The following is a 27156-nucleotide window of genomic DNA, read 5'->3' as shown; positions in this document are numbered from 1 at the left end:
AAACTGACAAGAATACTTTTCTATCCCTTTACCAATGCTCTTTGAGCCAGTTGCTGTAAATCAGCACAAGAGCACAAATTAAGCCATTGCCATCTGGCCCACACTATATACCTGAATGCATAAATACTGAGTGGTAGTGAAGATTATACCGTATATACAGAGTTTGCCCTTAAGACAAAAAGAAAGCAGAAGAAAACATTTTGCTAGATAAAACGACTATGCTTTACAAAGAAAAATGCAAAGAAAAGGTTGTCCAACATCAGTGTCCAGAAGCAAATTCATTTCAAAAGACACCCCCTTTTCAACCAGAAATAACTGAAAAGGGAAGTCACAAAATCATGTGTTCCGCACTTCAGTTTTGGCTGTCAATTAAAGGAGGAAACTCAGAGATATGAGCTGAAGGCAATTGCAGACATTCATTTCACTTTTAGGAAACAAACATGATGAAGTGAACCTCAAAAAGTGCCAAGCAATCTATTTATCAGAGCACTCCAGAAGATTTGTTATGCCTGAAGCATTTCCAGTACGATATAACTTTTCATCAGAGGTGATGGCCATTCCGTATCTCTCTGCAAGTGTTCTCTCAAGGAGAACACATCTCACACAAGAGCCATGCAATAAGGTGACCGTGGCCTCTTGCATCATACTTGAAATGCATCAGACACAATACATTTCCTGGAGTGTTCCAATCAGTAGACTTCATCACAGTTTTTTAGGATAGGGTAGCTAGAAACAAAAGAGGAGAGGGCTCCTGGATGAGAGAAATGCATGCCTATTGCTTCTGCTAAATCCCGTTGAATCCCAGAAGGATTCCTCTAGCAGTAGAATGAGGCTGGGATGCTTCAGAAGACAGTAAAGGACCAGGACAACTTGGAACATCTTTGCTGACTGCAGGGAAAGTGTGGGTGCATGAAGAGCAAGCTGTAAGTAAGGACAGGTGAATCTGTCTACTTTGGTTTCTCTCACTTCCTCATTTTTCCAGTTTTAAGTTCAATTCTCCATGTTTCCACTTTGATTTGCATTTTGAAAACACTGCTGTGAACTGCCATGAGATGAACAGTGCGATATTCACATTGAAGAAAGAAACATTCAATCAATCAGTCTTCATTAATATTTGTAATAATTTTAGGATGGATTTCTCCCAGTATATGCATTATTGTGTGCAATTTTTCTAGGAGCCACAGATGAGAACTTTGATGGTTGACTCAACCAGGTGAGGGTTGCCAGTGGGTCTTAAACCCCCAGTGAGTTAGGGACCTGTCTATCTCCTGTCTGAGAAGATAGGCTGCAGCAAATTGAATGGATAAGACCAATACCAGATCCAATGATCTAGAAGGTGGGTTCTGCACATGCTGTTGAAGGAGATGAGGGGCAGGTGGAGCTCATCCACCTGGGAAGGGAGTCCATCTAGGAGTAGGAAAACTTTGTTCCTAAACCTCAACTTGCTGCTATACGCATTCATGAGAAAGGCTTTGGAACACTGAGGAACAATCCATACCCACTTCCTCACATGACACCTTTGGGAGAAGAAAAGGCTGAGGAGTAAATCCAAAGTGGTGTTCCTATGGTGGTTGAATGGCATCTTGTATGCCTTCTTCTGGCAACTCCTGCAGCCAAGCTGATGCTAAATGTATTGCTTTCCTTTCCTTTTCCTTTCCTTTGAATCCCATCAGTGAGATCAAGAGGAGGGGTCTTGTCATCTGGGCAGCCCAGGCTTGGGCCTCAGAGAGGTCACTTTGGTGCTGCAAATGCAGCAAAAACACTGGAGGCAGTGCTTATGAGTTATAAGCTCAACCTGATCGGCATATGGTACAAGCACCAAGGGTTGCCTTCATCGGTGGGGGAGATTTTAGTGTCTCACTGGTCAGCTACCAACCACCTTTAGCTAGGCAGCTTCTGGTCAATAAATGCTGACCTGCCACTGTTTGCTTGATTCAGTGGGTTCTTGGAGCTCAGACTATCACTCAAGAAGTGGACCAAACTATTGCACCAGGCAAAAAAGAAAAGAAACAAACCCTTGTGTGCCAAGAAAGCTGGAATATCAGGACTATGTGTTCTGGTTTGTCCTGCACCCACCTGCTGCAGGTCAACAATTTATGGAAGATGACCATCATTGACCATGATCTGAAAATGCTCAACATTGTGTGCAGTTTGCCTATTACACACATGTTGGCTAAGCAATATCTATATGAATTTTTTTTCACATACTTCATCCTATTATATGAATTTTTTACATGTTACTTGGCTGAAGAACCCCCTTGCAAACTTCAGAGAAGTAGAAATTTCACATTATGGCTTTGTTTTGGTTTGTGTATTGTTTCAAAAAGTGAAAAATTGCTAAGTTCACCCTTAAATGCAAACTGAATTTAATTTCTTCCACATCCCTATTTGTAAGCAAGCATAATTTGTGGAATTGCATGGCACAACATCCTTAATGATCATGAGGTACATGTGATAAGGCATCAGTCTTACCTTCTAATTTCCCAGCTTTGTGGAATCAACATGAGGAGAACCTGCTTGGTCAGGCCAATGGTCCATTTAGTTGAGCATCCTCTTCTCACAGTGGCCAGCTAGAAGCCCAAGGGAAACCAGCAAGAGGACATGAGAACAAGAGCACTACCCTGCCTTGCAGTTTCTAGCACTGGTATAAGCATTACTGCTTCTGATCATGAGAATGCAAGGTTCTTTCTTTTTCTTTTTCTTCTTTTTCAGGAAACAAAGGGGGGAAACTATTAAAGTCTCATCTGGTCACCCTAGTTTCCTTTTTATGCAACAAAAATGAAATTTACTTGAGTAAAATAGACTCCAGTTATGAATGTTACACTTTATTTTATTTTTTAAAAATCTATTTATTAAATTTTCCAATTAAAAAACAATTATATCACATCAATTATTTCCATTATTTCAAATTATACAAATACATATCAATTAAACCAAATATTATGCCGAATCATAAAAATTTTTTGGCTTCCCATGCTTCAAAATCTGGGGATTCTGGATAGCTGTCTACACTGCCGTCTTTATTCTGATGTCCAGTTCTTAAAGCTCACAGTCCATTATAGTCCCAATCTTTTCCAACAGTCACTCAAAGTCCATAATAATCCCGATCTTTTCGAACAATCCCTCTAGATGTTTTCTTTCTTTCATTTTTGCCACAGCTGTGGAGATAAGCATCAAATGAGATTTAACACATATTCGTTCTCCTGTGTGAATTTTTGCCCAGTCCAACCTCCCCATAAATCTCTCTTTATCTGGAGTGCCTTTCCTGCTGCGTCGACCGTCCAGCACAGGCAAGCGCCATCTTGCATGACTCAGATCGTATTCCACCTTCTTCTCACACTTCTCAAACTGTCCATTTATCACAAAATTACAGCTTAATCAGGCAAGGCACAGCCGGTTCAAATTATGCACAAACTCTTATCAGATTTAGCTGCACTTTGCTTCAGGTCGCTATTCAAATTCCATGTGCGTCACACCTCATAAATCCACCTCGCCGGCAGCTTCAGGCACACTCCAATAAACCGATTGGGGAGGTTTTTCCTCTAACAGCTTTACGTAGACAGCTTCTAAAAATATACTAAATAGCAATCCTCTAATTATATAAATTCCGATAATCACACAGGTCATTTCTATTTCTCATTTGTTCCAAATACCAGGGCAGTCCGTCCGGGAAGGTGGTAAGTACTTCTTAATATATATATATATATATATATATATATATATATATATATATATTCACTTCCCTTTTCTTTCCATCCCAATCAATCTTTCTTCTTGATGAAATACTCCCTCGAACTCCTCTCGCTCAGCAGCTGAAAATTCCTTGGCAGTATCTTCTCCCCCTTCTTTTGAAGCATGTCCATGAATTTAATTCCAATTATCCTCTTTAATTATGGAGATCTCGCTTGCACAGGGTGGCCTCTGGGAGTTCCGGCCCCCATGGGTGCTCGGCCCAGGCCCCACCCCACCCCACCCCTCAAAGAGTCGGGGTGGGTTAGGGGGCATCCGCGGGCCAGCGCCCCCCGTCAAAACCCAGGTCGGTGGGGAGACTGCTAATACTCCCCTAGGAGCCGCCAAATTCCCCATGAAGGTCGGAGAGGTGGAACAGGGTCAGCCATTTCCCCCCACGAGCGAAACCAGAAGCCCTATGAATGTTCCGCTTTACATGCAGTCCGCCTCAGAAAAATAAAATATATTAACCATTTCTATATTTTCCTAATTGGGTCAAAATGTTAGGCCTATATGTCCTATGTGTCCAAGAGTACTCCAGATAATTAGAATTGTGCAATAACAACAGGAGAGTAATTAGAGAAATGTTCACTTCACTGATGAACCTGTGTGGTCTTCAACAATTACCCCATTAAAAGAGGTTCACGTTTTCCAGGAAATGAGTGGCACTTCACATGATTAGCACATGAGCAAAACAAGGCAACAGCTTCCATTATATACCATCACGAACCTCTCCTAATTAGATTAAATTAGCATTTCCCAAACTTCAGATTTCATTGAACCTTGATTAGCTTTTAAGGTTATCATCAACCCTGATCCAAATTGTTAGGAAACTAAAGGAAATGTAGTCAAGAATATATGCAATCAATGTTTATTCATCACAACTTTTAGGAAACATAAAATGTAAAAGATGAAGAAACAATACTTTTGTTATTGTGGAATCATCTTACTAAATACAGAGGTTTCTCATTCACAAGGGAGGTTCAGTCTGCAATCATAGGCTGAGAAAATGCAATACTTCTTCAGATTTTGAAGTGGGGCTACTTGTCTGTAGTCTTTGATGTTATATCTGAATAATCCAGTTTATACTCCTATGTGTGGGTCAACTGACATCCTACTCTAAAATGCAATTAGCAACTAACAGCATGCTCTCTCCCACAAGGCTAATTGCAGCACGTGGGGCATTTTTGTCAAGACTGTTGCTGGGGAGAGAAGAGTTAAGTCTCTTTACTTGCTGTAGTTCTCATTAAAATCTTTCCCTCACATTAGTATTATTAAGAAATCTTTTGATGTGGCTGCTAATTGTCTCCGCAGGCAAGACCATTCCAGCGACCTAATCTGGCCCGCCGGTCAGTTTAATCTGGCCCCTGTGATAGTTTATTTCCTGGGATAACATCATGAAAAACCTCAACAACTTCAATCCTAAAAAAAAGATTAACAACTTCGGTTGGCCCTTTGGTCGGCTGTCACAGCCCTTCACTTCATCAAATCTGGCCCTCTTTGCAAAACGTTTGGACACCACTGAAGGGTTAAAGTCAAAGAGTTCAAGAAAAGCAAAGAAGGGGGTGCTGGATGTCAGGAGTTTCATTTTCTCCAGTTTGACTACTGGATCACATGTTCTGTGTGTTGACATTCCATTCTTTGGAAGCATGGGAACGAAAGAACTGTGTGCCACTTCCGTCTTCTTTGTTCTTTTCTGTTGTTGTTCTCTCTCAGAGGCTCTCATGCCGCTTCCGTTGGAAAAGGGGTGTGGTTTAAGCAGCCCGGTCACCCCGCCCCTTCCCATTGTGCCCTGCCCCTTTCCCTGCAAGGGTTCAGGTGAGTGCAAAATGCCTTGGGGTGCAGCAAGCTTTTTGGGGGGGGGGCTGGGGGAGGCTGGGGGAGGTCTCTCCATTTCGAGTATTTCGAATAGCAATATGGATACTATAAACACATGCAGAAATGCAAATGTTTCCTGAATTCCAGGGGGTTGGACAGCCTATTGCTTAATAGGTTTAATTGGGTTTGCTGTTTTCTCTCTGCATCTCATTCCTTGAACAGCTTCCTGTGCAAAGATAAAACTTGCTTTCATTGCTCTGTTCATTTGTACATTTGCCTAGTGTTGTGTGGAGGGAAATGCAGCCCCTGGGTTGAAAAATGCCCCCCTCCTGCCCTCCTGTGTTTGAAATTCTAGAATAAGAAACTGCCTCTTTCCCCTCAGCTGCTATGTCTGTTTGTGACATCACAGGAGACCATACATGGAGAGGGCTGGGGAAACTAGGCCTCAAGGGGGGCATTTATTAATAAATGATGACTGAGGAGCCCCCCCTTTGTGACACGTGTGGCATGTGGACTCCATGGCAACTTCAGAAACCCTCCTTGGCACCCACCAAGGCCCCCTGACCATCCCAATTTAAAAATGTTTCCCCAAAATCTGTTAGTTTTTTTGTTTTGTTTTTTTGCAGTTGAGGGATGGGTATTATTTATTTATTTTGCCCATTGTGAGAGATAAACTGGTTCCTTTGACTTATTGTCTCTGGATCCTTTGAAATAAAGTGATCTGGACAAAATGGGTGAATCAGAAAACCTTTTTATTATACACAAGTGGGGTAACCCAAGATCAGGCACATCATCAGGAAAAACACATCTTATAAAGTCGTTTGTCCTGCCACAAGTCCCTCCTTCCACACCCACAAGAAGGGGCGTGCCAGTTTACAGAAGTATCGCTTTCGCTTCATTAACACTTTACCATTCCACTTCCCATGTTAATGATACAATGCAATGCAATACAATACAATGCAAATACCTTTATTGGCATTTCAAGTTAAGACATTTTAAAATGGCATGAGATGCAAAGTCTTTTTTCTTCCTGTTTCCGAGAGATTTGAATGGGGAAATTCTTTCAAATCTTCCATAATAAGAGGTCGTGGGGTGAGGGAGGCCAGGGCCACATCCACACCATTTAAAGAACTATGAAGCCGCTTTGAACACTCATGGCTTCTTGCCCCAAAGAATCTGGTAGCTATAGTTTGAAAAGGGTGCAGAGAGTTGTTAGGAGACCCTTCCTGTTCCCCTCCCTGAGCTACAATTCCCAGAGCTCCCTGCCAAGAAGGGAACCCTACCCCTACCCCCACCCTTTCCCCTAACCCTACCCCTGATGCTAACCCGAACTCTAACCTTAATGCTAACCCTTAACTAGAGCTACAATTCCCAGAGTTCCCTGGCAAGAAGGGAACCCTACCCTTACCCCTACCCCTACTGATGCCAAAACTAACTCTAACCCTAATGCTAACACTTAACCCTTAACTAGAGCCACAATTTCCAGAGTTCCCTGGGTAGAAAGGAACCCTACCCGTACCCCTACCTCTGACACTAACTCTAATCCTTAACCCTTAACCCTTACCCAGAGTTTCAATTCCCAGAGTTCCCTGACAAGAAGGGAGCCCTGCCCCTGCCGCTGCCCCAACCCCAACACTATCCCTACCGTAACTCTAACCTTAACTCTAATCCTAACCCTAATCCTTAACCATTCTAACAACCCTCCGTCCCCTTAACCACCTACAGTTCACAGAATCCCTGAGGGGAAGCCATTCCTGTTCAAAGCGTCTTCATAGCTTTCCAATGGACGGTGCGCCTAATGTGGCCTAATGTTTCCTCCCTCATTTTCTTCTCTCTCCCCACTTCCCCATCGCTTGCAATGCAGCAGATGTCCGCCTGCAGTCTGCCTTCAAAGCTCCTTCTCTCAGGTGTGGCCACGGCCTTGTCCATTGCTCACTGGCAGTACCGGTATTTCACATTCGTTTCTCTGATGTAAATAGGGACGTCCTGTGGTTCTCTTCCTGATTCTGAAGGCTGGACTTGGGGAAAACCTCACCGGCTCCAGACATCCCTGTAAGGCAGAGGCAAACAGGTGAGTGGGATGGCCACCATCCGAAAGGATCCCCCTCAGATTCCTCTGTTTGGCTGCCTGTTAACAAACAAGGGTCCAAACCAGTTTGCATCCATCTCAGCCAGCGTAGCCTCATGGCATCCGCTAGCCTGAATGCAAACTCTTCCGACAACCACCCACCAGCTGCAGCCTTGCCAGGTCCATTGGCAGACATTAATCCGCTTCAGGGCTGAATATCAGTCACCTTCAGGTAGCGATCCCACCAGTAAGTAAACTGTACTTGCCTGCTCCTTGCTCCACAGCGCCCCAGCACCTGGCGATTGCCTCCTTCTGTTTCCCAGCTTGCTGCCATGGGGCAGGAGACCACCAGGGCTGAGTGCCACTGAGCTGCCCATATCTCTCTGGGGAGGGCAACTGCCGAGGCTTGCGCCTTGGCCCACATTTATACCTGCTCAGCTGCTAAATGTTATTGTTACATCACAGTCAACCCACAGACAATGGCAGCAGCTGGGGAGGCATCACAATCACCCCCTCACCCCTCACAATGGTGAGTGCAGCTCAGCAGCCAACACACACACACACACACACAAGTTGGGCCAATATCTGTGAAGGCCACACCGGAAACCAAGGGGGCAGGAGGGGGACATTTTTCAGCCTAGTGGTTGCATTTCCCTCCACACAACACTAGTCAAATGCTCAAATGAACAGAGAAAGGAAAAAGCCTTATCTTCGCACAGGAAGCTGTTCAAGGAATGACATACAGAGAGAAAGTTAGCATCTCAGGGGGAAAAAAATCACTTTTTCATCAATCGATCGATCAATCAATCAATCCTTAAAGTCATTACAAAACCAGTTACAAAAGCACCAAACCCAATGACCCAAACTATAGCTCCCAGATTCTTTGGGGGAAGAAGCCGGGTGGATGCCATGTGAACTCAGTGATGTGTCAAGTGATGGCTACATAACACCTCCAGGTTCAAAGGCGGCATATTTCTGTATATCAGTTTCCTGAGAATCACAAGGGTTGTTGTGGTCAGATTCTGCTTGCAGTTTTTGCACAGGCATCTTTGAGAATGAGATGCTGAACATGGGCCACAAGCCTGATCCAATCAGCTTTCTTATGTTACAAAGAAAAACTTCCAAGAAGTCTGCCTGGATCAGGCCAGTAGCCCAAATTTATCATCTCATTCTCATAGATTCCTGTGCAAAAACTGCAAGCAGAATCTGACCACAACAGCCCCTGTGATTCTCAGGAACTGATATACAGAAATATGCCGCCTTTGAACCTGGAGGTGGCATGTAGCCATCACTTGACACATCACTGAGTTCACCTGGCATCCACCTGGCTTCTTCCCGCAAAGAATCTGGGAGCTATAGTTTGGGTCATTGGGTTTGGTGCTTTTGTAACTGGATTTGTAATGGCTTTTAGTCAAAAACAATAAATGATTGATTGATTGATGAAAAAGTGTTTCCCCCCCCTGAAATGCTAACTTTCTCTCTGCGTGCCATTCCTTGAACAGCTTCCTGTACAAAGATAAGTCTTGTTTAATTGCCCTGTTCATTTGAGTTTTTCTCTAGTGTTGTATGGAGGGAAATGCAGTCCCTGGGCTGAAAAAATACCCCCCGCCCCCCGCCTGCCCTCCTATGTTTGAAATTCTAGAATAAGAAACTGCCTCTTTCCCAGCAGCTGCTATGTCTGTTTGTGACATCACAGGAGACCATACATGGAGAGGGCTGGGGAAACTAGGCCTCAAGGGGGACATTTATTAATAAACTAGTGGAATTCAGCCCGTTTAAAAACGGGCGCTAGAGCGCGTGTCTCGGCAGAAGCTGGGGCCACGGCGCCGCCTCCTCGGCCAGGACACCATAGGCGCCGCTGGGAGAAGGAGAGGTGTCGGGGATCAGGCAGCCAAGGGGCGGAAAGGAGGCGGCGGTGGGTGGATCCCAGGGCCAGCAAGCCTACTCCTCCTCTTCCAGCAGCCAGCCAGAGGCTATGGCGACGCCCGTGAGGAGCCGCGAGGGGCGGCCGGAGCTGCCGGGAGATGGGAGGAGGGGGTCCCACCATTGTCACGCTCCTGCTGCTGCTGGAGGAGGAGGAGGAGGAGGAGGAGGAGGAGGAGGAGGAAGGAAGGAGCCCGGAGCTCGAGGCGGCCTCCCCGGCGGCCCCCTCGGCTCGACGCCCGCCGCCTCCTCAGCTGCACATGGCAGCGGTGACTCTGCCGCTTTCCCGGTGTCTCTGCCGCTTCCCCGGTGTCTCCGGCCCGAGTCCTGGCGCCGCTGCCTGGCCCGAAGGAGCCTCCGCCGGGGCGAAGGCAAGCGAGGCGCTGAGTGGCGGCTCTCTTTCCCCGGCGCCGCTTCCTGCCTTTGCCCCTGGCCCAAGAGGTGGCAGTTCCTGGCGGCTGCTTGCCGTCATGTCCCACCAGACCGGCATCCAAGGTACTGAGCCCCTTGGTCTGCTGGTCGTAGGGGGGGGGGAAGGGGGCTAAAGCAGCCTCCTCCTCCTCCTCGCTCTTTAGCGCAAGCACACTGAGGCGCTTGTCCAGCCGGGAGCGGCAGTTGGCAGAGGGGGGGGGGGAGAGCGTGTGTGTGTGTGTGTACGTCGTCTCTGCTGTCCAATCCCTGTGTCCCTGGGGCCCATGCGCAGTACCCCAGGGACACACGGGACAGCTTGGACGCAGGGACAACTTGGACTTTATTATATAGGATGATGACTGAGGAGCCCCCCCTCCCTTGTGAGAGATAAATAAACTGGTTCCTTTGACTTAAGGTCTCTGGACCCTTTTAAATAAAGTGATCTGGACAAAATGGGTCTGAAGGGGGCCTATTACCAGATAACCCACAGAGTCAGGCCAGGGCCAAGGAATGGAGATACAGGGTGGAGGCCTCGGGTCACATTTAAATACTAGCCCGAGCCAAGGCCTCGCCTCTACTTTACAGCCTAAAGACTAGGCCTCGGCTCCATTTTACAGACTAGGCCTCAGCTCTACAGCCCTTTTAAAGCTATCCCGAATGGAGCCCTGGGTGGGAGATGGGGGGAGGAGGAGCCCAAATAGGTCATGGGCTGACGTAGGGTGGGGGGAGCAACTGTCCAACAACCACCAAAACATCCATTCCACCCCCAAAGCCCAAGCCCAAAGCCTCTCCCGGCGGCTGCATTAATAAACTCCTGGCAGCATTAGGCAGTCGTTCATCGTTTCTCCTAACACACACTTGGGGGCACAGCGAGGGATTTTCGCTTTATAATTTAGTGGGCGTTGTGTCACATGCGAGGCTCCGGCGGCCATTTTAAGTAAGGGCAGTCGTACCCCTTTCAACCTTGGCTTTACCGTATATACTACAACTGATTGCAAGCCTCTGTGTCTTTTTTTAAAAAACAACAACAACAACAACCATGCACTTTTATAGGGTGGCAATAACCAGGGCCAGAATAATCCTGGTCAGGCCACGCAGGCCCTAAGAGCAAGAGGAACTCCATTTTCTAAATCTCTCTATCTCTGTGTCAGCACAAGAGCAACATTTTGCACAAAGATCTAACCACACACAGCACTTCTAAGAAATTCTAGCTAAACCACACTTTGTTCCATTCTGTCTAGCATAAACCACAAGAGCACATCCTGTAGAAGCTTTGTAACCCACATTCTGAGGGGTGGGGGTGGGTAAGTTTTGTTATAAAAGCACTCTGTGTATGCCCATGGGTCGGGCAGAATGAGAAACTCATTCTCACTGCCACCATTTATTGCAATAAATGTTTTAATAAATCTGTTTTATAATATGTACAACTGCCTGAGATTTCGTCTGGTCAATTTGGGAAGCCAATCATCCACCTTACATTTCCTCTCCCCAGTTTAAGTCCTCAGATATTTGCAGTGGCCACCCCCCACCCCATTTACAATCCCCTACCTTCCCCTTGCCACTTCCTGGGTTTTTTATGGAACTGAACAATTCGGGTGCTTCAGAACGTGCCTTCTGTTGCCAGGCCCTTGCAAGGCCAGACAGATAATGTGGCCCTGTTTTTAACCCTTTTGTTACTTTTTTCATTTTACTGATTGTGAATATGCTGACCGAGGCCCCCTTTAGATTCGGAGGCCCATGTCAAGTGGCCCATATGACCTTCTGTCTGGGCCTGTCTGTTGCTACGGGGCTGTGGGGCTTCGCTATTTCACACACACACACACACACACACACACACACACACACACACACACCGGTTCTCTGCATCCCAGGGTGCATCATCACCCCCGATTCTTAATCTAAATATATAGATATGTTCATGATGCGTGCGCAGGGGCCAATGTATGGAGATACAGACGGGAGGGGACAACAGAGGGCTCAGACAAAAGTAAATACTGGGAAATGGAACCCAGAAACTGACATTTCCTTCTCAAAGGGTGGGGGCCAATGTAGGAAGATACTGGGGGTAGGGGCCAACACTCCCCAGGGACAATAGAAGGCTCAGACAAAAGTGCATGCTGGGAAATAGAACCTAGAAGCTGACAGTTCCTTTTCGAAGGGTCGGGGCCAAGGTATGGAGATACAGGGGGGAGGGGCAAACACTCCCAAGGGACAACAGAGGGAAGGGTATCCTACTGAAACACAGGGATGAGCCGGGTTGGAGGGAGGAGGGGCAGGATACGTCATGGATCGGGACAGGGGAGAATCACAGGCAAGAACCATAGCAACGTGTGGCTGGGACAGCTAGTTAATTATAAAAGAGTGGGTTTAGGGATATGGGTGCGTTTTGTAAAGGTAAATGACCCCTGGGTGGTTAAGTCCAGTCAAAGGCAACTATGGGGTTGCGGCTCTCATCTCCCGTTTCAGGCCAAGGTAGCAGGCATTTGTCTACAGAGAGCTTTCCAGGTCATGTGGCCAGCATGACTAAACTGCTTCTGATACAATGAAACACCTTGACAGTAACCAGAGTGCGCAGAAATGTCATTTGTCTTCCCACTGCATGCTTTCGGACTGGCATGCTTTCGAACTGCTAGGTTGGCAGAAGCTGGGACAGAGCTACAGGAGCGCACCCTGTCTTGGGGATTCAAACAGCTGACCTTCTGATGGGCTCAGTGGCTCAGTGGTTTAGACCACAGCGCCTCCCAGGTCCCTCATATGTTTTGTACCACAGTGGGACTGGCTTGGTTTTCCTGCTGTAATCCCATTAAGTAGGATCTGTAATAAATTTTTGCAGCATGGAGTGTTTCTGTTCATTCTCCCAGCCATTACCCTCTCATCTTATATTCTGTTCATTCTCCCCCCAGCAACAGCCACTGTCAAACAGCTCTTACTGTCATTGTTTGGATGGTGGCTGTTCGTGCTACAACACTATGGTTATATATGATGTGCATGATTAGTTCCATTAGTTTTCCAGTGGCAATAAACACCAGCTAGACCAGGCTTCTTGAACATGGTACTCTCCATCTGTTTTGGGCTACAACACCTATCAGCCAGTGCTGGCAGGGGCGGTGGGAGGTATAATCCAAAACAGTTTAGGTGTAACCCAAGTATGAGAAAGCAGGTTGGAAAAAGTTGGTGTAGACTATCCACGTTCTATCACATCTGTTTCATTGTAGGGATCAAAAACTGTAACTCAGGACATAAACTATTACTCATGGTTATCTGTATGATGCAAAACACTTTAAATAAATGTTACCTTATGAAACGGTTTAGTAGCAAATGATTAAGTGGCCAGGAAAACAACATTTTTACAACTGCGTGTTTTTTTGTTTTTTTAAACCAGCTTTCCACCTATCCAAAACATCACTTTTGGCAATGGAATGCAATACTGTCTTGAAAATCAGAAGCTGTTTTCTGTTTACCGCTGCATGCTTTTGGAGAACAAATGTTAACTGGGTGGAAAAGCAATGTTCTGGCTCTAGGCTGAAACCAGATTGGAAGACAGCAGAGAACAAGTGCTTGCTTATGGAATAGAGATGAACAGAAGAGCTCTGCTGAATTAGAGCAGCCATCTAGCTCATCATCTCTGTTTCTGACAGTAGCCAGCTATGTGCCTGTAGGATGCTTGGAAGCAGAATACAAAAGCAACAGCTTCTCTGATTGTTTGTCCCCAGCTGCTGGTATTCAGAATTAGGCCACCTCCAAACAGGATGCTTCTCTGTCACGAGTGAGAGCCACTAATAGACCAATCCTACACAAATCGTCTAAACCAGGTGTGGCATTTTCCCATTCCTGGGGAACTACAATTGTGCAGGAGTGGGGAAAGGGTTAATAGGCTGACCAATAAGAAGCCGGAGGCGGACTTAGGGGCTTTAAAAACCCAGCCCAGAGGCAGTTGAGAGGCAGTTGGAAGTTGAGAGGGAGTTGAAAGGGGTAGTTGGGAAGGGTGGTTGGTAGTTGGTGGTTGTGAGGGTTGGTGTGTGGGACTTGGTGGTGGTGAGGTAGAGTAGTGAGAGTGAGATTACAGCAGAGTTGAGATAGAAAGTAACGTGTAACAGTGTAACTAATACCTGAAGCTTGTTGGTATTTAAAACAAACACTTGTTTTTTGTTTAACTTAATATCCTGACTGTGACTCAATGATTTACCAGGGGGATCCTGGTCAGTGGCAGCAGAGCAGTGGTGGCACAAGGATCAATAGTCTGTGAAACGGCCGGGGACCCTGTGTGATCGCCACACCAGGTATAGGCAAACTTGGCCCTCCAGATGTTTTGGGACTACAACTCTCATCATCCCTAGCTAACAGGACCAGTGGTCAGGGATGATGGGAGTTGTAATCCCAAAACATCTGGAGGGCCAAGTTTGCCTATGCCTAGTCTAAACCCTTCAAAGACACCTAAGGCTGTACATCGCACCATGCATTTAAACCACTTTGATAACACTTTAAGCAGCTGTGGTTCAACTCAAAGTATTCTGGGAGCTGTAGTTTACCAAGGGTGCTTAGAATTGTTAGGAGACCCTTGTTCCCCTCAGAGAGATACAATTCCCCCTTGGAAGAGGGATCAATTGTTAAAGCACTCTGGAAATTGTATCTCTGGAGCAGAATATGGGTCTTCTTGCATCTCTCAGCATTCTTGGTAAGAATGGTAAGAAACCATGGCTGTTTAAAGTGATATTGTGGTGCTTTAAATGTATGGCCTGAATGTTGCCTAAGTCATAGACATCCCCACCAATTACTAAAGTCAGTTCTGCACTGTGGTGAAGAAAGACTTCGCTTTGTCTGCCTTGAATCTATTCCCAATAGGGGCCAGAAGGAGCTTCATCCCACTCAATATTGGAGAAGGCAGGGGGCTGAGCTTCCCCAATATTGAGAGGGATCACATCTCCCACCACCACCAGGCACCCTCTGCACCTGCCCACCCTGGCCCAGGAGCCGGCTGGGGGATGGGACAAGCAAAGGCAAATATCGCCATCCCATGCCCCAGCCTCCGCTCGGCAGCTCGGGAGCCCAGGAGAGGACTGGGGTGAGTGAGGGCAAAGATGACTCTCCGCACGCCCCACCCCACCTAGTGTAGCAGGGGCCCAAATGGTAGAACAGAATTGGTAGAACAGAATTCACTTTATCAGCTTCAGCAGGTGGCCTAACTGCATTCCTACCTAGACAGGGGTAGCCTAACTTCTATTGCCTATGCTCTTTATTTCTCCCGCTGTTCCTGATTTAGATCTTCAATCACAACCTCCTTCCTTTATGGGGAGAGGGTGCCATTTTGTGCTTTGTTCCATGTGCCAAAATGTCTTGGGCCACCCCTGCATTGGGGTCCAATCCAGTTCCATTTTGGGATGAGGCAAAGCCATTTCCCTACAAAACTGACTGGTAGCCTGGAGCTGGGTTTCAATCTTAAGCAACAGAAGCTGCCACTGAACGTCAACAAAAACCTCATCTTAACCATGCAGTAAATAATGCCAAAGCTCATTCGTTATTCTTGTGGTATAATCGTGGCCTGGAGTTCATTACAGTTTCAGATAATGAGGAGTGAAAGTTGGTTGATTCTAATAAAGTGGTTGCAGTCATTAATAAGGAACGTGCTACACCTCCTGACAAGTTGCTTTAATCGATGTGAGAAGCTCAGTTACCTCCTGGGAGAATTTCCTTTGTTTTAATACCTGAGAGCACCTGGACATCCAAACCAAGAGCAATAAGAAAACACAACTTCCCTGTGTTGCGTCTACAGAACAAATTGATATGATAGTCACTTCCTCACTCCAGGAACCTGGAAATTGTGTTCCTGAGAGGGGTGGGGCAAGGTCTCTAACAGAACTCACAGCATCCTTGCTACCCTTGGGATTCTAGGATGTTTTGAAGGAAGACATGGCAATTAAACTGAAATGAACCTGGTGTATGTTTGTAGTACAGGCACTTCCTCTTGTTTTGGAATGTGTCCTAGATCAACCCCAAGCACAGGAACATAGGAAACTGCCTTATACTGGGTTAGAAACTGATCCATCTAGCTCAGTATTGTCCATGCTGACTGGCAGTGGTTCTCCAGGGTCTTCTGGATAAAATGCAGGTGCCAGAAGTGTAGCACTAGAGGAACCTTGGAAGTTTCCCTGTATCAGACATTTGTATGGCTCTGTATTGTCTACACTGGACAGGCAGTGGCTTTCCTGACTTTTAAGCAGGGGGTCTCTCCCAGTTCTATCTGGAGATGTCAGGGATTGAACCTAGGGCATTCTCAATGCAAAGCAAATGCTCTACCACTGAGCTAGCCTCAGAGAGACAACGTAAAAGAAAGCTCCCAGCAGCAGAAATGGGCATTTGAAATTCAAATAGCAGTTTTGAGAGAGTGGTTTTTGGTTTTTTTCTTTCTGTTTTGGTAGGCACAATTGCACTCACACTCTCAACACTTGCAGTTCTGCAGCTGTTCAGGTTTCTTTTGTTTTTTTTCTCCCTTTAATCAAAAAGGGGGACATTAATTATACTCTTACAATTAATGTTGTTTCTAGCTTGGCCCTCAGAGCTGCTTCATGCAAAGGCATTCACCATATGATGGTGTTTGCGTCCAGAGGCATCTTGGATGTCCATATGAGACTGTGTTGTGAATTCCCTTTTTCTGTCCAGCAGTGTTAAATGATGTCTGAGGAAACCTTGTATCTCAGCATTATTGCATTTATGTCTGCCTTTTCTTCTTAAGCCTCAGGTATTCCAATTAAGTGTGAAAGATAAGCTGTTCCTCCATGTGTCACATTGTAGATGTTTTCGGTTTGCCTTTTGAACCCTGCAAATGGGTGGTGTCAACAATGCTTCATGAGCTGGTCCTCAGAGCTGTCATCACAAAACAGGGTGGATGCTGTTTCCATCCAGTGTTGTGTGTGTCATTTTGTAAACAACACTCCCAAGTCCCCTTCACTTATGATGATGGAGGCAGAGCTCATAAAACAGAGCCTGCCACACAGATGTTTCTCTGCAGTTGGAGTCAGCCATAACACTTTTAGACATAGCCTCCCCCCAACATGGACTTCATTCGCACACACAACAGTTTTATCTGTTTCCCTAACTGTTAATGTCCACAGTACATTTCTGCTTTCACACAACTTAACACTATTACTACTATTAATAATCTATTTATTTACATCCAGCCATTTTCCCTGATGGGACTCAAGGCAGCTGACCTATAAAAATGAAAACCACTAAAAAAATCATTTTAAAATTATGAAACATTGCTAGAAGTAAAACCGTACACATATGTAAAATATATTAAAACTGTACAAATAATTACAATAAAAACAGCACAGCACCAGCCCTTTCATTAAAACCTGTCAGTTCTCAAAAGTGTAAGTGTGTGTGTGTGTGTGTGTGTGTGTGTGTGTTTCACCAGCGGGCAAAAGGACAGCAAGGAGAGAGCAAGTCTGGCTTCTTAAGCGGAAGGGGTTTCAAAGTTTAGGAGCAGCCACTGAGAAGGTGCTATCTTATGTCCCCATGTGAATAACTTATGTGTATACAGCTCAAATATTTGTATACACAGGAATGCAGATTTTATACCCCAGGAACATTTATTTTCCAGCACTAGCCCAAAAGAAGCCACTTCAGCAACTTATGTGAGTTTAACTTTGAAGGAGCAGGTACATAGATGGGGATACTGTTGTTGCCTGAGGCTCAGATGGCCTTGGTAGAACAGAATTCACTTTATCAGCTTCAGCAGGTGGCCTAACTGCATTCCTACCTAGACAGGAGTAGCCTAACTTCTATTGCCTATGCTCCAGTAATCTCTAGGTTAAATTACTGCAAAGTGTTATATGTGGGGCAGACTCTGAAGATACCATAGTCTGGAAACTTCAGCTGGTGCAGAATTCAGCAGCTAGGTTGCTCACTGAGGTGAGACAGTTTGAACGCTAGCTGCCAATCTGTTTCTGGGCCCAATTAAAAGTGCCGGTTTTGACCTATAAAGCCTTAAACAGCTCAAGACTGCATTACCTCAAGAACTGACTCTCTCCGTATGAACCAGCCAGGACCCTGTGATCATCATTTGAGACGTTTCTTTATGTGCCCTTTCCATGAGAAATCCAGAGGGACATGAGAATATGAGAATGGGCCTTTTCTGCAGTGGCAAAACATTTCTCAACAACCAGGCATTCTATGGTCTTTCAAACTCTTTGTGGAGGTTATTGCTTTGTTTGTTACTATGTTCTTTAGTTTTGTGTTTCTTTATTGCAAACTGCCCTGTTGCCCTTGGATGAAGGGCGGTATAGATTTTTTGTATATAGTAATGATAATAATAAGTGTGCATACCAAATACTTTATATTTATTGTCCCTGTAATGTAAGATTATAAATATGCACACACGAATCTTATCACAATCACTCACAAAGGGGAGCTGCGGCTATCAATACACAAATCTGTAATTATCATCAGATGACTTTAGCTGCTGTTGTACTAGAGATTCACTATTCAAGGCTGTGGAACAGAGGCAGACTGAACTTATTTTCCAGTGCTTCAGTATAATGTCCCCCTGATCACACCAGCCCCTTTGGTCATCTACAGCCATCCTTATGTTTTTTAATACCATCATCAACAGGATGCCCCACAAATATATAAACATACCCTTCATACCGGCCATGAGCAATGAGAAACCCTTTGGTCATCTACAGCCATCCTTATGTTTTTTAATACCATCATCAACAGGATGCCCCACAAATATATAAACATACCCTTCATACCGGTCATGAGCAATGAGAAACCCTTTGGTCATCTACAGCCATCCTTATTTTTTTAATACCATCATCAACAGGATGCCCCACAAATATATAAACATACCCTTCATACCGGTCATGAGCAATGAGGAATTTCATGAGTGAAGAGGAGCTCTCTTGCTTAATCTCAGCTAAATGTTTGCTAGCCGGCTGTCACAAAAAGCAGATACTGACATTCTCCTTTTCATTGCAGCTCATCAAACGTTTCATTAGATTCAGATCGGCATGGTCCGTCAGCTCTTTGCACAGCTTTCAAATTTACTCTTCCTATAAAACACACCATCACAATTTGTTTCCCTTCCTAGCTGTAACATAAGTCTTCCAGGTTTCGGCCACTGAATTTGCTCTTGCAAAGAAAATGGCTGTGTCACTTTTCTTATGAGAAGCCATTTTTATTTCCATCCAAGAAACCTTTATTGAAAATAACTTTCCAAATCAATGGTCAGAAGGAACTGCACATGGACTATACCTTCCCTCCAAAATTGTCTTTGTATTTATATTTATAGCCCACCCTCCAAAGAGAATTACCCAGACTAACATGATTTCAAGATTCAATGATGCTACTGATGCAGTATACAACAACAACAACAACAACAACAACAACAACAACAACAACAACAACAACAAGAAGGAAGGCGGTATTGCCGGATTCTGGGAGCAACTAGGCAGTCATGTTTTCTAATATCTCTGCACTGTAAATAGTATGCACAATAAAACTCTTAAAGACAGAGCGGGCTGAAGCATCTTTACTCGGGAGTAGCCTCAACAATCCCCTGACAGGAGGAAAACATAGGGTTCAGATTGTGTCCAGGCCAAAGGCCAGACGGAACAGCTCCATCTTGCAGGCCCTGTGGAAAGATGTCAAATCCCACAAGGCCCTAGTCTCCTGTGAGAGAGCGTCCCACCAAGTTGAAAAAGCCCTGGCCCTAGTTGAGCACAATCTAACCACCTTATGGCTCGGGATCTCCAACGTGTTGTTATTTGTGGACCTTAAGGTCCTCCACAGGGCCATACCAGGAGAGGCGGTCCTGTAGGTACGAGGGTCCTAGGCTGCATAGGGCTTTAAAGGTCAAAACCAGCACCTTAAATCTGTTCCTGTACTCCACCGGGAGCCACTGCAACTGGTAAAGCACTGGATGAATATGGTCCCGCAGCAGGGACCCCATAAGGAGCCTTGCCGCGGCATTCTGCACCTGCTGGAGTTTCTGGGTCAGCTTCAAGGTCAGCCCTGCGTAAAGTGAGTTACAATAATCAAGCCTGGAGGTGACCGTCACACGGATCACTGTGGCCAGATCAGGGCGAGAGAGGTAAGGGACCAACTGCTTAATGCGGCGGAGATGGGGAAATGCCACATTAGCTGTGGCTGCAACCTGCACCTCCATGGAAAGAGAGGCGTCGAAGGTTACACCCAAACTCTTGACAGAAGGCACTGGCACTAATTAAGCCCCCGCAAGAGATGGGAGTTGGCCCCCCAAACCCAAGTCGTCCCAACCCAGCCAGAGGACCTCTGTCTTCAAAGGATTTAACTTCAACCGGCTCCCACGTAGCCACAGCTTCCAAACACCTAGTCAGTGTGTCCGGGACCGAAGCAGGGCAACCGTCCATCAGCAGAAAAATCTGGGTGTCATCAGCATATTGATGACAACCCAGCCCCAAACTCTGGACAATCTGGGCAAGGGGACGCATAAAGATATTAAAAGGCATCAGGGAAATGATTGCGCCCTGCAGGACGCCACACGCCAAGGAGTGCCACGGCGACAACTCCTTCCCTAGCACTACCCTCTGTCCCCGACCAGAGATAAAGGAGCGCAGCCATTGTCGGACTGTGCCCTGAATCCCCACGTCGGCAAGGCAGTGGTCTAAAAGTTCGTGATCGGCCATTTCGAAGGCTGCTGACAGATCTAAAAGAATCAGCTGCCTCGATCCAGCTGTCTACGTAGATCATCTGTTAGGGCAACCAGAGCCGCCTCGGTCCCATAACCAGGGCAAAAGTCGGACTGAAATGGATCCAAAGCCGATGTTTCATCCAGAAACCTACCCAGCTGTTCGGCAACCGCTCTCTCAATTACCTTACCCAGGTACGGAAGATTCAAAACCGGGCGGTAATTGGATAGATATAAAGGATCTAGAGATGTTTTCTTTAAGAGCAGAAGCACCACTTCTTCCTTCAACTCCCTTGGGAAAGTCCCTGTGCCAAGGGACAAGTTAATGATCTCACCTCGGGGGGGGGGCATACCTCGTCTGGACATGCACTAATCAGCCAGGATGGGCACAGGTCAAGGGAGCAAGTGGTGGGCCTTCCAACTCAGAGGAATCTATCTACATTGGCAGAGAGTATCCAATCAAAGTGGTCCAATACTGGACTCGAAGACAGTTGAGGGGCCTCCAGTTCTGTTATTGTATCCAAATTGGCAGGGAGGTCACGGTGGAGCAGCAAGACATTATCCGCAAAAAAACTCGCAAATGCCTCACAGCTATGGGTCGAATTCGTATTTAAATTTGGCTGTTCCTCTAAAGTTGTTAGAGAGCTAATTATTCTAAAAAGTTGCACCGGGTGAGAGCTAGCAGATACAATGGAAGCTGAGAAGTAATACTTTTTTGCCGCTTTCACTGCCATCTCATAGGCTTTCATAAGCATCCTATAAGATGTTCTTGAGGCTCCGTTGTGAGCACGCCGCCATACTCGCTCTAGCCGTCTGAGATCCCGCTTCTTTTTCTGAAGCTCCTCAGTAAACCAGGGGACCCAGTTTCGGCAGGGTTGCAGAGAGCGCTTAGGTGCGATCTCATCGATGGCCGCCAAGAGCTGGTTATTCCAGTTCTCAACAAGCTCATCTAGTGAGTTGCCAGGGGGAGCAGGGTCCTGCAAGGCCTGACAGAATCGATCAGGATCCATCACCCTTTGTGGGCGACCCCAAATAGGTTTGCCACCCAAGCGGGGTAGGGGTGGTAAGTCAATCCTGGCTTTCAGAGCATAGTGATCAGACCATGGCACTTCCACAATTGAGGACATGGTCACATCTATGCCCGCACCAAAAACCAAACCCTGTGCCTGCTTGGTGTGTGGGACCCAAAACAAAATGGGAGAGCTCTAATGTCGTCATGGAAGACACCAGGTCCGGAACCCGTGAGGAGGGGGTGGCATCCGCATGGACGTTGAAGTCCCCCAAAATCAGTAGGTTAGGGAACTCCAAGGCCCAGCCTGTCACCACCTCCAGCAGGTCTGACAGGGTGGCTGCTGGTGCGCTAGGTGGTCGGTACACCAGCCAGGCAGCCAAGCTCTCCTTGGTGCCCCACACCAGGCCAACACATTCAATGCCGGTGATTGATGGTTATGGCAGAGCCCTGAAAGAGCAATCCTCCTGGATTAACAATGCTACCCCTCCCCCCGACCCACAGTCCGCGACTGGTGGAGGACGGAGAAACCCGGGGGTGTTATCTCATGTAGGGCAACTACTTCCCCTTCATGCACCCAGGTCTCCGTCACACAAGCCAGGTCAACCCCCAGCGAGATTTTTAAAAAAGTCTCGCATAGTGGCGGTTTTGCTGCCTATGGACCTGGCATTGCACAACACCAGTGACGGGGGTGGGTAATCCCTGCTCACCCTACCCTCCTTCCTCTGTAGATTGGAAGGGATTCGAGCATCACCACACCTCAAAACCCTTTCGCCTGTAATATCTACCCCCACTGCCATACCTCCCTTGCCCTTCAACGGTGATGATCCCAGACCCCGTGTTGGCTTCATCTATAAAGGAATGGTATCCCCTCACTAACAAATCATCCCTGGGCCAGGTCTCTTGAATTGGAAGGGTATAATGTTGAGATAAAAAATCAGCCGGGCAAACATCCCTAATAGGTATAGCCCATCCCGCAACACCCCAGGGGAAGGGATTGACACAGGGCCTCCAGTGATGATTTCAGCATACAGACTCCTATAGAGACAGGTGATCCTTCAGGTATCCCAAGCTTAGAGGTAAGTCCTAACCCTTTGAATTGGGACAGAAATAGACTGGACCTTCATACCTTCATTATATACCTTTAGGTGAAAAAGTTCCTCTTCAACTGGGCCTTGGGCCGACTAACACCCTATATCCTTTAAAATGTGTTAGTGGAGTTATTAGTTTGTTTTGCTTTTATTATGCATTTTGTGTTTTTATCTTGTATTTTTATGGCATGACCTGAACTGATTTCTACGGATGAAGGGCAGTATACAAATTTATTAAATAATAATAACAATAACCTGGCACTTCTGAATTTTTTTCAAGTTAGCAATGCCCTTGCCATATTAGATAAACTAAGCATTCTGCTTCAAAGGTACAGAAAACATTGGCTACGTTAGCTAGAGATGATGGGAGTTGTAGTCCAACAACAATATATGGGGACCCAAGGTTGCAGAATGCTGAAGCAAAGCTGCAGAAGCACCTCCTCCATGAAGAGTTCAAAAGGGCAGGAACTGTTGATAACTTCTGCCCAATGGACCCAGCAAGACTCAGCAAAGGGTAACTAAGAAACAATGTGTTGTTTAAGTTTGGAATTGAAATATTCTATAAAATGTGAACTGCTGTCCAGTTTTGCCATGTGAAGTTTGTAGTGGAGCTGGGATAGGCAGAGGCTTATTTCGCAGCAATCATTTACTTCACAGCAGGTATCCCTTCTGCATACCAAATACATAGTTTTCCTCCTCCTCCTCCTCAGAGAGAAGTCCATTAAATTAAATTAAATTAAATTAAATTAAATTAAATTAAATTAAATTAAATTAAATTAAATTAGCAAACCTGAAGGAAAACCCCCCTTCCAAGGAAATGGTGGCAATTGCAGTTCTATGAGGTGAATAACAGATTCCTAACAAACTACATTTCCCATGATTTTTTTTGGGAGGACACCATGACTAATATGGTATTAATGTGATACTGCTTTAAATGTACAGTGCAGATGGAATCTCTTCATTGGTCAAAATTCAATGTTGTGTTGCTTTGTCTTAGGAGGGGCACAGCTGTGGGGGCTGCCTGCACTTCATTATTTCCTGCACCATATGCCAACCTTTGTCAAAATGCTGCATAACTCTGTTCCAATATAAACACATCATTATTACTAAAAACCGTACAGAGCACGTCAGTCAGGAAGCCCTTCAGAGTTCCTGGGGGAGGAAATCCAATTCATTTGCAAAGAAGACAGTAAGGATAAGTCTACACCATTTCAATACTCGTGCATATCTCAACGGCTTAACGCTTTAAATGACATTTGGCAAACCGCTTGCTTCACTGTGTTCTCCTTACTTTTGTTCTTTTCAAGGTAATAAATAAATCAGGCAGATGAGATCGTTAACCTTGAAAATTGGCTGCCACATGCAGAGAGCCACTGCTGTTCCAAACTAATTTTTTTAATAATATACAGCTTTGGATAAGAAGGGACATGCTGCTCCAAAGGTATGAGAAGAAAAGAGGCTGGCTATTGTGGCTTCTTGTTGCTTCTTTGTTCCCTGAAGATGGAAGATGTATGACACCCACTGTGAGCTGGTGGTTCTTCATCATTTGATGACGTGTGTATAAATGAGGAATTGCAGATACGACACTGCAAACAGAATCCAAGAGATCCTATCTGCACCATTCATTTAAAGCAGTATCATTGCACTTTAAACAGTCATGTTTTCTCCCCACCCCCACTCCCCAATCCTATTTCTCTCACAGAGCTACAATTTTTAGAATGGTTTTACAGTCAGACTTGTGGAGACTTAAAGGCTTACTGTGGCATCTGTTTTCTTGCTTTCAAGGAGTTCAATACACAGCTGCACAAAACATGAGTGTTTGGGGTGTGTGGGTGTGCATATGTTGTGTATTGGAAAATTTAGCTACGAACCAGGAACTCCTCAGTTCGATTCTCACCTCCGCCTTGGACCCAATGGGTTGCCTTTGACCAACCTCTCTCTCTCTCTCAGTCTCAGACTACTTATCTGCAGCATGTGGGGGATATTAAAACTGCTGTACCTTACAGGATTGTGCTTGGATTACAGCTCTGGACACCTGAAAGCACTACAAAAATGTTAACCATTATTGTTTCCATGAACCCAATTACATTTGTAAAGATAAAGCGCTTTATATGTGTGACACCAGATGACCTGTGGAGTCCTGTTTTTCACCAATGGGATTTCCCTGTATGAAGTTCACAGCACGTTTAATTGAATAGCTTCTTTGATGTGTCTAGATCCAGCCCATGTCTGCAGTTTTGCATGTTATCCTCCAGATTGCAGAGCAGAACTGGGAAACTTGTGGCCCTCCATATACTCTTGGATTCCAGCTCCCATTGGCTGAAGCAATCATTGCTAGATGTCAAGGATGAGTGGAGTTGTAGTTCAGATGTAGTTCCCCACCTTTGCTCTAGGGGTCTCCGTCCACTTAATTGGTCCCAACACTTCTTCAGTAGAAGAGGGCATCAAGGGGATTGCATCCATGATTGCCCTGTTCATTAGATTCTAGCCATATATGATAACTATAGGGGGCATCGGCCCAGATCCATATCATACTTGCACTCCCAATGTGGTTTGGGCTGAATATCTGCAGCAAGAAACCTGCTCTGAGCAGGCTATCTGTGCAGGTAAGAAGCCTGGATAATCATATTACGTTTTGTTTGTTTGTTTGTTTGTTTTTTGTATACCACAACAGCAGCAAGAATTTTAATAGCTAAGAACTGGAAGACACAAGATTTACCAACAGTGGATGATTGGCAAATGAAGATGATTGAATTCATGGTACTGGCCGAGCTGACCGGGAGACTACGTGACCAGGGAGAAGAGTTGGTGGAAGAAGATTGGAAGAAATGTAAAGCTTATTTTAAAAAGAATTCTAATATTGGAAGTGTTTGATTTAGATTTGGAAGTATATAGAGGTTGTAGATGAAAAATATGTTAAGTATTCTAGGATTTAGGTATAAGTGTTAAGTAAGAATAAGTTAAATGAATGTTTGTTTTAGGTTTTAAGTTGATTGGAATTGTGATATATAAATTACTAAAGATGATCATTTACAATAAAACACAGTAAGGGGGGACACGAGGAAGTCACAAATGTTAAGATATAAGATTTATAAATATGAAAATTTTCTTCTTTTTTGTATTTTTGTGTTTTAGTTTCTTTTTTGTGTGTAGTTTTGTATTTTGTACATTTTACTTTTATAAAATTAATAAATATTATTAGGGGAGAAAGAAGCTTGGATAATCACCACTCCCCCTTCACAGGATTATAGTGACAGGGGAGGGAGAAAATTAGAGAACAGGGATGACTCCCTGAGCTCATGTCTGAATAGTGATAGTCTGGCTTCAGCTGTTTGACAGCCTCTGAGAAAAAGTTTCCCTAGCTGGATGAACACATCTCTGCCATGGATGTCCACTTTGTATTGTTCTGAAAATTCATCTTCTGTTATTAGTTTGTGATGTTTTAAACTGCATTCTAGCTCTTTTTATTATGTTCTGTACATGACCTTGGGATATATGTGGAGGGCGATTAAATAATCATCATCTCTGGGGCAGACTACAGCATTGCATTGTATGAAGGACTGCTGCTGAAGATGGTTCAGAAACCACAGCTAGTGCAGAATGTGCCGGGTATATTGTTTATTGGGGGCTAGATCTACACAACTTTAAAAAGCTCTCTGAAAATGTTCTGGGAGGAAACTATTGTAAAGCTCAGAATGGAAAATATAACTGAGTTGCGATTTCAGCTCTACAGCTCCACCTGGTGTTACAGTGTTATAACACATTTGTAACGTTGTAATTTGACTAATGTAGCTGAGTCCTGGAATGATAAGGTGCACACTTATAATACTGGCACAGACTCACAATTTGGTTTCAAGCCCAATTCAAAGTGCCTGTTATAAAGCCTTAGGAACTCCAAACCTAAAGAATACAATGGGAGGAGCACAGAGAGAAGATACACCGTAGTAGCATCTACATCAGCACAACCGGATGCCTTCATCTGCCCCAGCTGCAGCAAAGCATATTGCTCCTGTATTCCTTTATTAGTCTCTACAGCCATACCAGGTGCTCCAACACACCAGTGGTTTGACTTCACCCGCAAAGGCACATTCCTCCATTGTCTCCTGAGACAGACAGATGCCAACAACCAGACCCTGAGACCCTTACTAAAGGTAAAGGTAAAGGGACCCCTGACCATTAGGTCCAGTCATGACCGACTCTGGGATTGTGGCGCTCATCTCGCATTATTGGCCGAGGGAGCCAACGTACAGCTTCCAGGTCATGTGGCCAGCATGACAAAGCCGCTTCTGGAAAACCAAAGCAGCGCACGGAAACACCATTTACCTTCCTACGTATTTATCTACTTGCACTTTGACTTGCTTTCAAACTGCTAGGTTGGCAGGAGCTGGGACCAAGCAACAGGAGCTCACCCCGTCACAGGGATTCGAACCGCCGACCT

General features: G+C 45.4%; 1 long non-coding RNA gene and 1 pseudogene across 1 annotated transcript; one reads left to right on the top strand and one right to left on the bottom strand.

Moving 5' to 3' along the window:
- Positions 1 to 5434: 5434 nt before the first annotated feature.
- On the top strand, positions 5435 to 19463 carry LOC148686544 (uncharacterized). Its single transcript, XR_015948782.1, has 3 exons — positions 5435 to 5547; positions 7527 to 7618; positions 19242 to 19463. It is a non-coding gene; the product is annotated as an uncharacterized LOC148686544 (long non-coding RNA).
- Positions 19464 to 20991: 1528 nt separating this feature from the next.
- LOC148686543 (uncharacterized) lies at positions 20992 to 26757 on the bottom strand (annotated as a pseudogene).
- Between the last annotated feature and the right edge of the window lie 399 nt (positions 26758 to 27156).

Source organism: Zootoca vivipara, chromosome Z2 (genome assembly GCF_965207765.1).
Source record: "Zootoca vivipara chromosome Z2, rZooViv2.hap1.1, whole genome shotgun sequence".
NCBI lineage: Eukaryota > Metazoa > Chordata > Lepidosauria > Squamata > Lacertidae > Zootoca > Zootoca vivipara.
The sequence above is the reverse complement of the archived record's forward strand: the minus strand, read 5'-3'. Positions and strand labels throughout refer to the sequence as shown.